We start from the raw sequence: 16,538 nt of genomic DNA, 5'->3' as shown, positions 1-16,538 counted from the left end.
GGCCTGAGCGCCTCTGATTGGGCGGCGGCTACTTCGCGCGGACGGATCGCTGAACCGGGGCCGCTTTCATGTTATAGCACGTGCACATATTTATCATACCCATAGACGTTTTTAATGAAATATGACGTGGAGTTGTATTGACAATTTTGATGTCACGTAACACGACATAGGAATTACTACATTAAGGGAAATTTTAACCAAAATCGAGACCGAATGAATTTATTAAACTAGGTATGCAGAATTGCCGTTGATTACTTCCGGAAGGACCTTAGCCATTATTGCTGTTTTTCTGTCAAATTATTGCAAGCCTCAGGCAACTATACAATACATATTGCCATTATTAAATTTTATATTATAAAAAAAAGTTTTTTTCACTTCTTAACCGTTATCCTTAAATGTAATACAAAAATATTTTAATAACAGCGTAAGGAATGCTGACTGAAGAAATATTTTCCAAACATTATTTTATTATTTTCAAACTCGATGCAAGGTGCAAGCAGTACAATGCCAAAATGAATCCAGTCTGAATATTTTATGCAGTAACTGTTAGACTCATAACTTAAGGTAAGTACACGGTAGATTTAAAAAGGTTTTACAACTATCCTTTAGTTTAGATCTGCTCTTCCAAATAGCCCTTCTTCTGTCAAGGAACAGTGTATATTTTCTGAAATTCAATGGTTGTAAAAGAATCATTCTGTACAAAAAGTGGTTAAATGATCCTACAGCAGCTAATGGATGGATATGGATGGGAGATATCTTACTAAATAAGTTCTTGTGAGGACAAAGTGGTAATATAACAGACTATAAATAGTGTTGTTGTACATCTCTGTTGGAAATAATATCTTATTTCTATGGAACCTTTTCCAGGAAATCATAATAACTGCATAATTCAGGATAATTCGTAATTTAGGATATTTGTTACAATACTCTGTAAGCGTTGGTGTTTACACTTTTTCAGGTTTTTCTCAGTGAGTAGCAGGTGTCTTCAGGTTTCCATAGCTACTGCTTTGATTCCATGGCTGGCTCTTTGTGTGTCATTTGTGGGTTAGTCCTGGTTTCCTCAGCCCAAACACATATGAGTCACTTGCCTCTAAATTGCTATGTTATTTACCCTTCCTCGTGACCCTGCACCTCCTAGCACAAGGTCCAGGCTGCTTGTGCATTGGCTAAGTGGTTCTGGAAGGTGAATGATGTTAAGTTTATCTGAATAAGGGACAGTGGGTTTGGCTAAGAGATACCAACTCGATTTTGCACAGCTGCACACTAATGGCAGGATGTACATTTAAATAAGTACTCAGAAATGGAGCTCTTGAAGGCATCTGGGTGGCTTGTGGCTCAGTGGGTTAGGACTGATCAGAAGATCACCTGGTCAAATCGTGCGGTTGGCAGAATAGTCAAATCAGTGTCGTGTCCTTAACCAAAAAGTTCTTTGGGATGCGGCGTGAATGGCTGACCTCTACACACTGCACTTCTCGCCTGAATGTGTGTGTGTCAAGGGACAGCATGGTGAAATATACATAAAGGAAAGCATCCTGTCATGCCTGTGCAAAACTAAAGCTTGTATTTTATTTGCTGTCCTGGGGTACATTTCCCAAAACGTCTTGTTAGCAACTTACATAGTTGCTATTGGGAAACGTGCCCCAAGTTGTGTTCAGCAAATGAGAATAGGCTGTGTTTTGAATATTTGGTAGCAGGGGGCAATTTTGTCATAGTTTAAATATGCATTTGCTTAGTATTTGCAGACCATTCGAATCCTTTCACAAAATAATCTGCTTCAAGTGTAAATAAATGCAGAAATACAACAGTAAGCTACAGGCTACCTTGTAATTTCTGTGAATGCATTAATACATTCCTTAGGTATAGATGCAGAAGCGAACTAAATTTCCTCCTTTGGAAAACAGGCCGTCATTATTTGGTTTTGATCAAAATTACCGCACGCATTACAGCTAGACATCTGAATGTGTGCTGTGTTGAATAGAGAAACCATACAAGATTAGCGGGTAAAGCTATGCAGTTGGTTATCCAGAGCTGCGGGACATGCTTGGGCTGGTTAGTGGGATTTAAACTTATCTTGAATAATTACATTCTGTTCTGCATTATAAAGATCCAAAAAATTCAAGTCCAACATTTTTAGTAGTGTTTCATATGGAATGTCACTCCCTCACAGAAGAGCTTTTCTGCGTCTTGTAATGCTGTACTGTGGCCAGTGGGTGGCAACAAAAGAATATGTACAGTGGTACCTCAGTTCTCGAACTCATTATAACTCGAATTTCTTAAAAGTCGAACCAACCAGTTCGAAAAAAAATTACCTAGAACTCGATCAAACCATGAACACCAACCTAAGATAACTTGTACCCGCGGGGAAATGAGTACGCGGCACATCTCTCAGCAGAAACAAAGGGTAACGCTTCAGTCTCAGCCTCGCATTCGCTGTGATAGCATCGTGCATGTTTACACTAGCTGAATACATATATTTAGACAGTAAAAATACATTTAGACAATGATAGACAGTAACAGTAATTATTATTATATAATAAAATACATAAAAAATAAAGATTTCTTATTATTTTAATATTAATAATAAATCATTAATACATTTAATTATAATAATATTGTCGTGCCCAGCGGGGACGGAACGGAGACAAAGGTGCAGACGTCAGGGTATCGGGGAATACGGGGTTTAATTACAGGTAAGGCAGGCAAAACGCAGACGGACAATACAATGACCGGACTGGGGAAACAAACTGAAACGCGGACTAAATACAGAGGACTAATGACAACAACCAGAAACAGCTGATCACACGGGGATCCCACACGAGGTTAATAAGGGGGCGTGGCACACGGAAGGAGCGGATGATCAGGGCACGACACATTGTTTGGATACATTTATTTTCTTACTTTAAAAATTACTGTTTTGATAAATGTGCTTAGATGTGTTTAGTACAGTATATGCTCTTCTTGTTTTATCTGGTTCATTTTGTGTTTAAATGCTAAAAAAAAACATATTTCGGTGTAATTTTTTGGGGCCAGGAACCAATTAATTGGCTTTCCATTATTTCTTATGGGGAAAATTCGATCAGAACTCAAACTTTTTAGGATTCGATCCAGAGTTCTGAATGGATTAAGTTCGAGTTCTGAGGTACGACTGTATTTATGATGCTTTTAAAGTCACAGTGAAGCTAGCAACAATATTTGGGTTATATATGTAAAAACTCAGTTAAATATATTTCATTAAATTTAGCTCTATACAGACGTTTCAGGATCCCAGAACAGCACCAATCATGGTTGAGAGAACTAATTTGTATATGTTGATAGCACAGTTTTTTTGCAGATATTCGGGATTCTATACATAAAATGTATGCTGGTAACAATATTTTTATGTATTTATTTGCTGTTGCAGTGAGCTGATTTATGATCTGCTCTGAAGGCATGTTTTGCAAGAAAAGACCCACTGGAGAATCCTCTTTGGTAGAATAGTTCAAGTCTGATCCAAAACTAAGGGTGGAAGATGAGTGATCATTCCGCACCTGGTAAACCGAATGACAAGTTTCATACACCCATGAGAGAGGAAAAAGGGGGTGTAGAAAAATAAAAGACCACTTGACTTTTATGTAATGCAGGGTTCTTCAAATCTGGACCTCGATTCGAAATCCAGGCCTTGTTTTCAGTTCTCCCAGGTAGTTAGTTTAATAATTACTGATTCTGATTGGTCAGAGGCCTCACACCTGGCTCACAGGTAAAGGAAGGCTGGAAAACCAGCAGTGCTCGGACCCCGAGGACCGTAATTTGAATAATAGGGATGTAATGGATGCAACTGACAGGTATGGGCTAACAAAAGTGTAAACTTGCTGACAAATCACACATGACTTCAGTACATTGGTTAGTCAGGTTTTGGATGAGGTGGCACCTTTGAAAAATAACATTGCCAGAACCTCCAGACATTGCCCATGTTTTAATGTTCACACACACTTTTACAAACAGCTGTGCCGCAGATTAGAGCGCTAATGGAAATCTATGGGTTTAGGGTGTTTAATTCGGCATGGTCTGACTGCCTGCCACAGTACAAGCAAGCTCTTTACAGGGCACGTTCAGCCTATTACTCTAACCTTACTGATAGCAATCGAAATAACCCTCACTACCTTTTCAAGACAATAACTTATCTAACAAATAAGGCTGAACCTCTGCTACTGAGTATTTTCGCTAGTGAACATTTTTTAAATACCTTTAATGATAAAAGTACAAACATTTGACTTCAGACACGTTAAAATGGCTCACAAATAACTCTGATGCAAACAGAACATGCACTCACCCTTAATGTGTTTGAATTAATCAATGAACAGGAGCTAAAAACTGTAATAACTAAAACCAAACCAATCACTTGTCCACAGGACCCACTAACCCTAACCCTAACCCCACTCGGCTTCTTAGGGCGCTTTTCCACCGCACAAAGTACGGTACTTTTGGTACGGTACTTTCGCTTTTCCATTGATTTCCGGTTGAGTACCAGTACCGAAAGTGCCAAACCAGCTAGGGGTGCTTTTCCACCGCACAAAGTACGGTACTTTCGGTACGGTACTTTCAGTACTTTCGCTTTTCCATTGACTTCCGGTCGAGTACCAGTACCGAAATCTCGAGTACCAAAAGTGCCAAACCAGTTGGGGTACTTCTTTGGTACTTCGGTACTTTGGGGTGGGATTTGCAAACGTGTTTGCTGTCAATTGGTTATGTAAATAGCCTGCCGCTGAAACACAAAATACAACAGCCATCTTTTGAAACACACAGCGAACAGCGAGAAACTAAATAAAAAGCAGTAGAAACAAAAATATAAAAAAGTAAAATGGAAGGATGGATAAACGAGGAAAAACATGCTTTAATCGCCATATGGTCGGATGAACAGATCCAGCAGGATTTGGATGGCACGACTCAAAATAAGAAAGTATTTGCCGTAATAGCAAGTGGCTTGGAAGAAATGGGGCACACGCGAAACACCGAACAATGCCGCTTGAAAATCAAAAGCAACGTGACATTGGCAAACTGCGACAATTGTGTACTATTCAAGACACTGAGAAATTGATACACGCCTTTGTATACAGTAGATTAGACTACTGTAATGCTCTGTTATCCGGGAGCTCACACTGCACATTAAACACCTTGCAGCATATTCAAAATGCAGCAGCTCCAATTGTCACCAGGAACAGGAGGTTTGAACATGCAACCCCTGGTCTTAGTTCCCTGCACTGGCTTCCTGTTAGGTTTCGGACTGACTTCAAAGTTCTCCTACTTACATATAAGGCACTTAAAGGTCTAGCTCCTGCCTACCTGACAGAATTACTTCAAGTTTACAAGCCGCGTCATCCACTCATCACAGGATTCCTCGTTGTTTTTGTCTTTTTTTTATCATCTCAAAGTTGTAAGCAGGGTCAAGCACATGTTCTCTTTTAGGGATTTTCAGACATGGTTCCATGCTTTTATTTCCTCGCGCCTAGACTATTATAATACATTTTATTTTAGGGTCAGCTAGACTACGCTGTCTCGTCTGCAGTTGGTGCAAAATGCTGCTGCACACTGCACACCTACTGACTAAATAAATTTAGAGTGGATTTTAAAATTGTACTGTTTGTCTTGAAAGCGTTGAATGGGGGAGTGCCAGCCTACATCAGTGACCTCATACATCTGTACTATCCATGGAGAGCACTGAGGTCATCTGATTAGTTGCTGCTCTCCGTCCCAACCAACCATCTAAGGAGGAAAGACAATCGCGCTTTCTCCATGGCCGAGCCCAAGTTGTGGAATGACCTCCCTTTCCATGTCCGATCTGCCCCCACCGTTGAATGTTTTAAACTCATTTAGACAATTGTGCTGTGCATTTTATTACAATTTTGTAATTGTAATGTCTGTTTCATTATAATTTACATCTTACGTCAATTTAATTATGTTTTTATGTATATTTACATAAAATATATTTTCTGCCCGTTGTAACCTACAAACTGTGCATTGTGGGTGCAGACTTCAGTTGGCACCTCTCACATGCCAGTGTGGGGAACTGATTCATTGATGGACTTTGGCTTTGTCCTTGACTACAGCTCACACCTTGCTTTTAGCGAGCCCACTCGCTCTTTTCAATAATGTTAGCATGTCTGGGGGGAGTTTGGCAGCCTGTTTATCTGGGACCCCCACAGGTTTTTAATTTGTGCAGTACTGTACTTTGAAAGCGTTTGAAACAACTGTACTGTGTTTTGTAGTCGTCAATAAAATTAAGTAAATAGCGACGCTGTCCGTTTTACTACCTTATATTCATGTGATAAATATACAAATTAGATGGTAAACTGCCTGAGACATAACGAAGAAATCAATTTCACCCAGACTTACGTGATCACTATATGCGGTTTCCACTGTATGTAGATAGATAGGACATGTTAGAAGTACTTTGAGTACTTTAAGTAATGAGCAGTCATACGTTTTTTTATTTTGCATATTTTTTAGTATTTTGCATATTTTTAGTATGCAAAGTAATACATTTGGCTCAATATATTGCAGCCCTTTTGAAACTTTTGTGCTTATTCAACATATTATTTTATGTTGTATGCAACCGACTACATAACAATGTAAAATAGTTGCGCACTTTTACGGAATGAAGCCTATTAGAGCCACAGGCACAACCAAAGCACCGCTACCTGGTCCTGGACAACAAGAGGTATCCAGCATGGCAGATCAATCCCACAATGCAACGCAGACGCACAAGCCCAATATTTACAAAAACTCCCAGCATGCTCAGCACACTTCCTGGGCTCGGCTACTCGAAGTCATGTCGACGATGGTACAGTATGATTTTGGTGCCTGCAAGAACTAATATATAAACAGGTCTGAAATTATACTCAGGGAGCAGCTGGCTTCACTAAAAATTTGATCAGCAGTAACCACTGACACAAGTATACTACAATACTAGTTAATAGAAGACTCGCAAATTAAATTCAGCTAAGAGCAAAAGTACTAATAGAAAATTTGGTTATTGTCCAAAGCACACAATGACCCAGATCTTTTTGATAGTGCTGTTTTTGTTTATACCAGAACTATTAACATGCATAAAATACCTTCGCCGGTTGTTCAAAGTTCCTATTCTGTCCCCTAGGTGGCAATGTTTCAACTAAAAATCTGATAGAGAACATTCTGATATCTCATTGGCCATGATTCAATGAATTTTCACTCTTCCGTTTCACACTTTAAAGGACTTCTAATTTTTCTATTTAACTTCGGATTTTCATGACTAATTATTTTGATAATGACCAAAATATTGATGCATCATTTTTATCATTTATATTTTCTTCTCAGGCTCCAGGTAATCTTGTAGGACTTCTATTTATATAAAATCTCCAGTAAAGTATGGCCCTGAAATATTGTTAATAATTGAAAATAAGTGGTTTCCAACAGCCATACCTTGCCAAATATACAGAATATTTGAAAATGTAAACAAAAGCACTAAAAACAAGTTTTTAACGTACAACAAAGCTGGCATATACTGTAGTAGGATGTGTGACTACCAGCCATCTCCCTGTGCATTCTAAGACAGGTAGGTAAGAAAAGGCTTGTTTGAGATAATCTTGTGGAATCAAGCCAAACTTAGCAACACTAACCCTAATGCTAGACGTAATCCTAATGCTAAACGTAATCCGATATCTAACCCAATCTCTAAGCCTAATGGCAATTCTAACCCTAGCAAGAACAACAGAACTTGGGCAGGTGTAAGCAGATGGTATGGCCCATGCGTCTGGTCTTCCACAGGGCACTTCACCTTTTTATTGGAGGACAAATAGCAAAAAGTTTCTCCCTAACCTGATATCAACCCTAACCCTAACTTTATTCCTATTAGCAAGCCTAGCCTTAGCATTAACCCTAATAGTAACCCTAACCCTAATCCTAGCTTCAACCTGTAAGTCAACCTAACCCTAGCTTTAACCATAAAGGCAACCGTAGCTCTAACCCTTAAAACTAGCCCTAATGCTAAAAGGAACACTAACCCCAACCCTAGCCTTAACCCTAAAGCTGACCTCAACTCCAACCCTATCCTTACCCCTAAAGTCAACCCCAACTCTAAAAGTAGCCCTAATGCTAATTGCAACCTTGAGATAATCCCTTGTCCTAACTCAACAGGCCAATGGTAATCGTTTCCATAACCCTATAGGGCCAGCCTTAATTCTTACCCTAGTCTTGCCCCTAAATCCAACCCCAACTTTAACCATAGAAACTCTAATTAATCCATATGTATGGATTTTTCCAAAAGGAAACTTACACAATGCAGGAAGAATTTACAAAAGCGTGTGGTATGATTCCTACCCGCTGTGTCATCTAAGGTAGTATCCTTTAAGCAATGATAATCTGACATTTGCACTTCTTGTACAATGAAACGTAAGATAAATGCGGTAAGATAAAATTGAATAACAGAGGTTAAATGAATCATGGTATGATACAGCTTCTTGCTGGGACTTGTCAGTTCATTTACTGGAGAATGATCAACAATTTTGTGGACCTCTACCAACTTTTTTTGTGCATGTTATTCCCAAAAAAAAAACTGAATAGCAAATTTAATGAATATGGTTATTAAAGCTAATTATAATTCAGATGCTGGTATTTATACAACCATGTGATGAAAAATATGTTTTAGAGTGTTTGACTAGCTCTACAGCTTGGTGCCTGGGGATTTCTTTGTACTTAATCACAAAACAGCATTTTTTTAGCCTGAAACTTTTATAAGACTTTAACCACAACTGTTTTTTTTTAAATACAGATGAAAATTATTTGTTTGAACTTCATAGAAGGCATATAAGAACTATTTTTAGCCATCATACAGAAAATAAACATTAACATCTGCTAAAGTGTAAGATGTTCTGACTTTCAAATAAGATGTGTCTGACAGGTGTCTGTGCTCCTGCAGCTCTCAGGGGTCTTGGTGGTATTGTAGTCTTGCTGGAGCAGTATATGTGGGGTCCTTTTTAAAAAATACTCTACATGCATGTGAAACAGCTGGAGTTTTGATTGAGCCTTTCACACCACAAGAAAGCCAGTGCACTATGTGTGGCTGTGTCTTAATTGGTCCCAGGCTTGTTAAATTCCAAATGTTCGGCAAACTTGCTCCCAAAAAGCCATTTTTTAAACTGTGAAACCATATTTCATACATAAATAAACAAACACTTGCTCCCAAAAAAAAGATTTTTTTTTAAACTGTGAAACCATATTTCATAGATAAATAAAAGTCTAGCAATGTGTTTTATCTCTTCACACTGTTCATTTACTGGCCTGTGTAAATTGAGACATACCTGAGGTACTGACATTCTGATTTCCAGTCGGGTTAATGTTTACCAAATATGATTTCCTAAATATTACCAATTAGTGTGGGTGTGCAGGATAATAACATTTCTTCAGAAAATGGGAAATAAATGGTTTTCATGTAAATTTAGAAGGAGGAGTGATGTCTCTCTTGTAAATGGGCTATTACTGTTTCTTCCAAGTAACAAGGTTCTCATTTGATAGTGGGATGTTTATCTCACCCTGGCGCCCCTCCCTGACTGACTTTCTCCAACTCCCTTAGGCATTTTCTACTGGTCTGATAAACCTGCTATATACTCTGTAAGGATCAAAGGTTAAGTATACTGAAGCTACACAAGGTCACGCTCTCCGGCTTCAAGAAGAAAGTGAACTTCAGAGCAGCCATCTGAATGACATGAGTCCCAGGGTGGGTCAGAGGCTGATTATTTCTGTTCCCATAAACATACTGCAGGTCGCAATGAAGGGACAGAAACATGTGACTAGACACTGTACAGATCGGAACCAGCAGGTTGTCTAGAGACTGGAAAACTGTATTTGTGTCTGGAAATATTGTCAGTCCAAGTTCCAAGGGACCATTAACTAAGAAGGAACCTGATCGCGGTCCAATCCACCTAAATCACATGGTATTAAAGTGCTTCATAAGTAAAGCAGTATCAGATGAAAATGATTTGCATATTCAAAAATGACATATTGCTTTGTAATATGTTTAAAATGGTGGCTCGATCTTTTTAGGCCCTGATAATTGAATTAAAATGTACAACACTGGAATGCACCAGATAAGCCTTAAATGCATTCTGATTAAGTAGTGTTCTTATTTATATTTACAAAGGGCACAACTGCATTGGTTATTCTATTCTCACACCTACTGATCGTTATCAGGTGCCTAACATCTGTGTCGCGAATCCTGACTAACTCAGGACAAAACAATGCTGTGTTTGTTTTATAAATGTGTTGGTTTTAATGCAGGAATTCCAAGCAATTCAAATCCAAGGATGTGTTGCTTGTGTAAGGCTGAGAGAGCTGTGTGGGTAAAAACTGCTTTGAAAATCAGATAAACCCTCCCCTGAATGTGATCCTTTGAAAGTGTCTTTGCCCCAGGCTGCTGAGCTTGGAAGGAACACTACATTCTTTGCACTCTTACCCATTGGTTGCATTCTATCCTTTTCAATTTTTTTTTTTTTGGGGGGGAGGGTTGGGGCACTGGTTGGATTCTGGTCAAATTTAGATACTGCAATCAGAGGCACATTAATTTGGTCAGAGGCCCCCACTGCTATTTTCTTCAGTAACATAGCTGGGGGGTGGGGTGCATTGTAAGTGCCCCTAACTAGTATTTTCACCTTATTTGCAATATGGCCAAAGCAAGGCTCAGTTTAAATCTCATTCAAAAAGGAGAAAATACTCTGCATGATTCACTGCAATGCAGGAAGTTTCTTTGTTTAAAACTTGGCATTTCAGAAGCTGAAATGTTTCCTTGCAGCCACTTCTCTGGTCCTGGGCCAAGAGACGCCTGGAGCCCTGGAAGCCCCGGGCACACGTTCAGCTTCCTCAGCTTCAGATAAAGCATTCAGCTACCTAAACATCATTTTAAAAATGTCTTACATTACACAGTTTCAACTGTGAAATTTGAGTGTAGTTTTTTTATGTAGATGTTCCAAAACAGTGTGATCCTAAAGTAAAAATGTTATTGACTTCAAATTATTATTATAATTATTGTTTTTCAAAATAATCATATAAAATTGTCCATTTTTGCCTCAGATGTCAATAATATAAATGAAACAAAGGTCCTAGATTGAAATTCTAAAAGTGTATTATGTATCACTTGCTCAAGTTAATGTTTCAAAATAGATGTCACCCTATACTGTTTAGTCCCTCTGCTGCTTAAATGTTCATTCCCACAGAGGAGGGGTGGTTCGCTGTCTATTTCTGCACACAAATCACCTGCTAGGCTGAATGATGACATGTCAATATGTAAGTGATGGCAGCCTAATGTCAGGACCCGCTGCTTACCGCCGGCAGTAAATCTCCCCGGGAGCTTTGGGTGAGCTTCCCATTTAGCCCAATGCTCCCATATCAAAGCATATCTTCAGTCGTGAAAATGAAACTGGACCCAGGGGTTGTAGGGGAGGAGGAATCCCCACAAAGACATGTGTTTGTGTCTGTGAGTATGACGTGGAAGGGGGGTTCTCACGCATCGACGCAGGAAACACGCCTTGATTTATACGTTGCAGGTGGCTGCAGTGACTCGAGAAGTAAGACTGCACTTTAACATTTGTCTTCTCAGGGAATTTATATCATTGCCCTCCCTATACGGTCCTGAATATCGTATATAATTTATATCATGATTTATATCATTGCCCTCCCTATACAGTCCTGAATATCGTATATAATTTATATCATGATTTATGTCATTGCCCTCCCTATATGGTCCTGAATATCATATATAATTTATATCATGATTTATATCATTGCCCTCCCTATACGGTCCTGAATATCGTATATAATTTATATCATGATTTATATCATTGCCCTCCCTATACGGTCCTGAATATCGTATATAATTTATATCATGATTTATGTCATTGCCCTCCCTATATGGTCCTGAATATCGTATATAATTTATATCATGATTTATGTCATTGCCCTCCCTATATGGTCCTGAATATCATATATAATTTATATCATGATTTATATCATTGCCCTCCCTATACAGTCCTGAATACCGTATATAATTTATATCATGATTTATATCATTGCCCTCCCTATACGGTCCTGAATACCGTATATAATTTATATCATGATTTATGTCATTGCCCTCCCTATATGGTCCTGAATATCTTATATAATTTATATCATGATTTATATCATTGTCCTCCCTATATGGTCCTGAAAGATGAACAAAAACACCTTTCTTGTATACCTTAGACTGTCTTAATCTATGGAGAAACACTTAAAGACACTTTTAAAGTTTTTCCTTAGTTTTTTCTACACTCTCATTTGTACCTAGCCTCGTCATACACAAAATATTTTATTAACCAGTTGAATATTTTATTCAACTATTACCAAATGTCTTAGATGTAGCATAAATTACTTTTCATTTTGAATTTTAGTCAAAAATCAAAACTATTAATATTACACTGAAACAATTATACTCTGTCATAGGAAACAAACCTTAACAAGCTTTGCAATTTCACTAGGGTTCCTGCTCAACGTTACCTAGTATACGTTTTAAAAATCAGCCTAGAATTTACCACCCCTGTATTTGCATGAGCTTTGCATGCACTCTCCCAGACAATTATAATAATAATTTTCCTTGCTGTTTGACTAATGCTGTGTTCCATTTACCTCAGAGGTCACAACTAGGAATGACGTCATAAACAAGTTAACAGCATTCCAGCACAGGAAGTCGGAAAGCCATTTAACAATACCAGGGACCGCTTTCAAAAAGCAAGATTTTTTGCTTACCCAGATAACATGTTGGATTTAATTTACTGCAGTTTGAATGGCCTTTATCTTCATTCACGTACATTTAGCCCAGACTGCCTTAAATCCGAGAAGTTATCCTGCTAAGTAAGAAATCCTGCTTACTGAAAATGGACCCAGTTCTAGTCCAATTTTTCACCATTCTTAGCAATATCAGTGGATAACAACACATTGTGCAGTATTTTGTGCATAAAAACACTGTAGCAACAGATAGCGTTTGGGCAGTACTGTGTGTAGGCCCGATTTAATGAGTTACAAGTGGTAATAAACAGTATAAATTTACAGTTTAACTTCTGTTGATAAAGAGCGTAGCCATCTTGCTTTCGGAGCATGGAGTCGTGTCAATTTCTCCAAGTTCATGAGTCAGAATTCTGACTTTGGAGGGAGTTCTAGTTGAAATTCCCCACCAGGAACTCGGAATTTCCGAGTTACGAGTTCAAACGGATCGCAGCATTACTGGTAGACACTGTGGCATTGTTTGTGAGAAATTTAACGGAAATGAGTGAGGAAGAGAAAAGCAAACAAGAACTGTTCACCAAAAGACATTCATCTTCTGCTGTATGGAAATATTTTGGATTCCACAGAGATGGTATTTAGTAAAAGCAAATGTGTTTATTGGCACAATTGGCAGTAATACCACCAAAGTATCTGACAGACTATTGGAAGATACTGTAAGAACAAGTTCTATTGGGCTTTAGTTAATTTTGGGTACATTTTTTACTTTATAAATATCGCAGTATTTATTGCCAAAGCTTCAAATATCACAATGTGAACATTTTCTAGTGTCATTCAGCCCTAATGAATACACACAATACATTCACAAAAAGTTAATGTTATGTAGTTATTATGTACCATATTATTTATTACGTAAGATGATGCAGCTACACGATGGGGTTATCCTTCATTTTAGCAGCAACTGTCTTGAGGTATAAAAGTGGAAAGTTAATCAAAATGATTAAAAGCAAAGGAATGACAAAGATAGGTTAGTCTACTCCGAGAGGCTGAAGGACACGTAGCTTATAGTTATCTATGACTAACCTCATATAATTAAGTGAGTCCCTCAAATCTGAAAGCTTAAGAGTTTCAGTCCTTCTTGGAATGCTGTCATGCAAGTCCTGAACTGTGCGTAATGGGATAATAGACCGTTCTTCAATAAGCAACACTTCTGGTACTTTGAGGAATGTAGGAGATGGAGACCTACTTTGACCTCTGAGCTCCAGAACTTCACATAAAGGTTCAGCAATGTTTAGGTCAAGTGATTGAGGCCATGGGAGGCATGTGACTTTCTGCTATTATTGCACTGCCACCACTGACGCGACTTTTGCATGTTAAATATATAAATACAGAGTGACCTAAGCAGTTGTTTATTTGTTTATTTGACTCATGCCAAAATAGGCTGCCAATGAAGATAACTGTAGCGGGTTTTAATGTCAAAAATTAGTGGAGAGACTGTTAGTCAAGGACACATGATAAATAATTCAAGAAAATCCTTAAAAATAAAAACAAGAAGAAGGAAAATAAATAGCTAAACACTGCTGCATGATGTTTCTTCATAAAGTGCATCTATCCAGTTCTATTTAATGTCTACTATCAAACTACTACTGTGTCTACTTAAGCATTACAAATTTTGTACAAAAAGTATGACACTATCAAAGCTGAGACAGAAAATAAACACTAGAGTGGACTGTTGCAACATTAAGTGGTTGCAGCACTAATGTGATAACTGTTGACTTGTGTTTGCATCCATTTTACAGCTGATATTTTCCTAGGGGAAACAACTTTTCCTATCGCAGATAAAGAATGTCAGGGAGGCTACTGTATCTCACACAAGAATGCCACTGGTAAATGGCCCTTTCTCCTCGCGTTCAAGACCATTTAAATCACACTGCCTACAAACACAGCAGATGATTTAAACAGATGTCGTCAATAAAGGGTTTGGCACCTGCAGTGAGGTTTGTTTGTTTCTACTTTAAAGGGCCCTCACTATACCCAGTTTAACAAGGACAAAAGTCCTCTTCAAATGCCTCACTGCTCACCTGCAAAACAAGAACAATATTGGATGAATAGAACTCATATGAAGGGGAAATAAATTAGGCAGACTTCACCTTCATCTGCACATTTATAACATTGTATAGTAAAATTCCTAGAAATTAACCTTTTATAAGGTAACAGATTATATGATAGTATTTTAGCCTGAAGGTGTGATTCTCAACCCGGCTCTCGGGAACCCCCAGAGAGTAAATGTTTTTGCTCCCTGCCAGACAGTCCACATTTTTACTCCCTCAGGGAGCTGGGAAGGACCAAAAACGTGGACTGTCTGGGTGTGTCCAAGGGCCGGGTTGAGGAACAAGTATTTCACAATGGCCTCCATATCTCAGTAGAAAGTAGTTGTCAAGCAGAAATGAGTAAGAATACAAATAATCTAAAATTTCACCACCTGTAAAGGACGTTGCAGTGATTCACAAGATATTTAGGTATCAGATTTCAGGAAACTCTCTCCTGTGGGTCACGGTGTTCAGTGTTATCTTTCTTTAAAATGAAATGTAACTTATTTTGGGCTGATGCTTGTTGATGCCTCTGAGTCCCAAAAGGGATTTCCTGGGTAGAGATGATGAGTGCAGAAAAAATAAATAGAATTAGGTCATGGTTTATCTTTGTTTCTAGGAATAAATGAATGTATCTCTGAGGATGCATGCAGTGTTGAAGATTAACGGTACCACTTTACAATAAGACTACCCTTATAAAGTGTTTATAGATGATTCATAATCAGGTTATTAATTAGGTTATAACACTCCAATCATTAATTGACAATAATAAGCTAGTTATAATAGACTATTTTTATTAATGAGTTACTGCCATTTATGTGGCAAAGGGGAGCATTACTCTAAAGCGGTAGCAATTAAACATTATTTACTTGAAGAGGGTGATTCCCGGCTACGATATTTTAATTTTGACCTTAAAATTGCCTTTATGGTTCTTTACTAAGGTTATATTCAAGAACTAATTATAAATATAGCATTACCCTAGTAAGGGAGCTGGATCCAATCCAATACAAAACAGGGCACAAGGCTGGAGTCCACCCTGGATGGGATGCCAGTCCATCACAGGGCACGGGGCTGGGGTACAGCCTGGACGGGATGCCAGTCCATCACAGGGCACGGGGTTGGGGTACAACCTGGACAGGATGCCAGTCCATCACAGGGCACAGGGCTGGGGTACAGCCTGGACGGGATGCCAGTCCATCACAGGGCACAGGGCTGGGGTACAGCCTGTACAGGATGCCCGTCCATCACAGGGCACAGGGCTGGGGTACAGCCTGTACAGGATGCCAGTCCATCACAAGGCACGGGGCTGGGGTACAGCCTGGACGGGATGCCAGCCCATCACAGGGCACGGGGCTGGGGTACAGCCTTGACGGGATGCCAGTCCATCACAGGGCACGGGGCTGGGGTACAGCCTGGACGGGATGCCAGTCCATCACAGGGCACGGGGCTGGGGTACAGCCTGGACGGGATGCCAGTCCATCACAGGGCACGGGGCTGGGGTACAGCCTGGACGGGATGCCAGTCCATCACAGGGCACGGGGCTGGGGTACAGCCTGGACGGGATGCCAGTCCATCACAGGGCACGGGGCTGGGGTACAGCCTGGACGGGATGCCAGTCCATCACAGGGCACGGGGCTGGGGTACAGCCTGGGCGGGATGCCAGTCCATCACAGGGCACGGGGCTGGGGTACA

The sequence above is a fragment of the Paramormyrops kingsleyae genome, chromosome 7 (assembly GCF_048594095.1).
Source record: "Paramormyrops kingsleyae isolate MSU_618 chromosome 7, PKINGS_0.4, whole genome shotgun sequence".
Lineage (NCBI taxonomy): Eukaryota > Metazoa > Chordata > Actinopteri > Osteoglossiformes > Mormyridae > Paramormyrops > Paramormyrops kingsleyae.
This window is presented reverse-complemented; position numbering follows the sequence as displayed.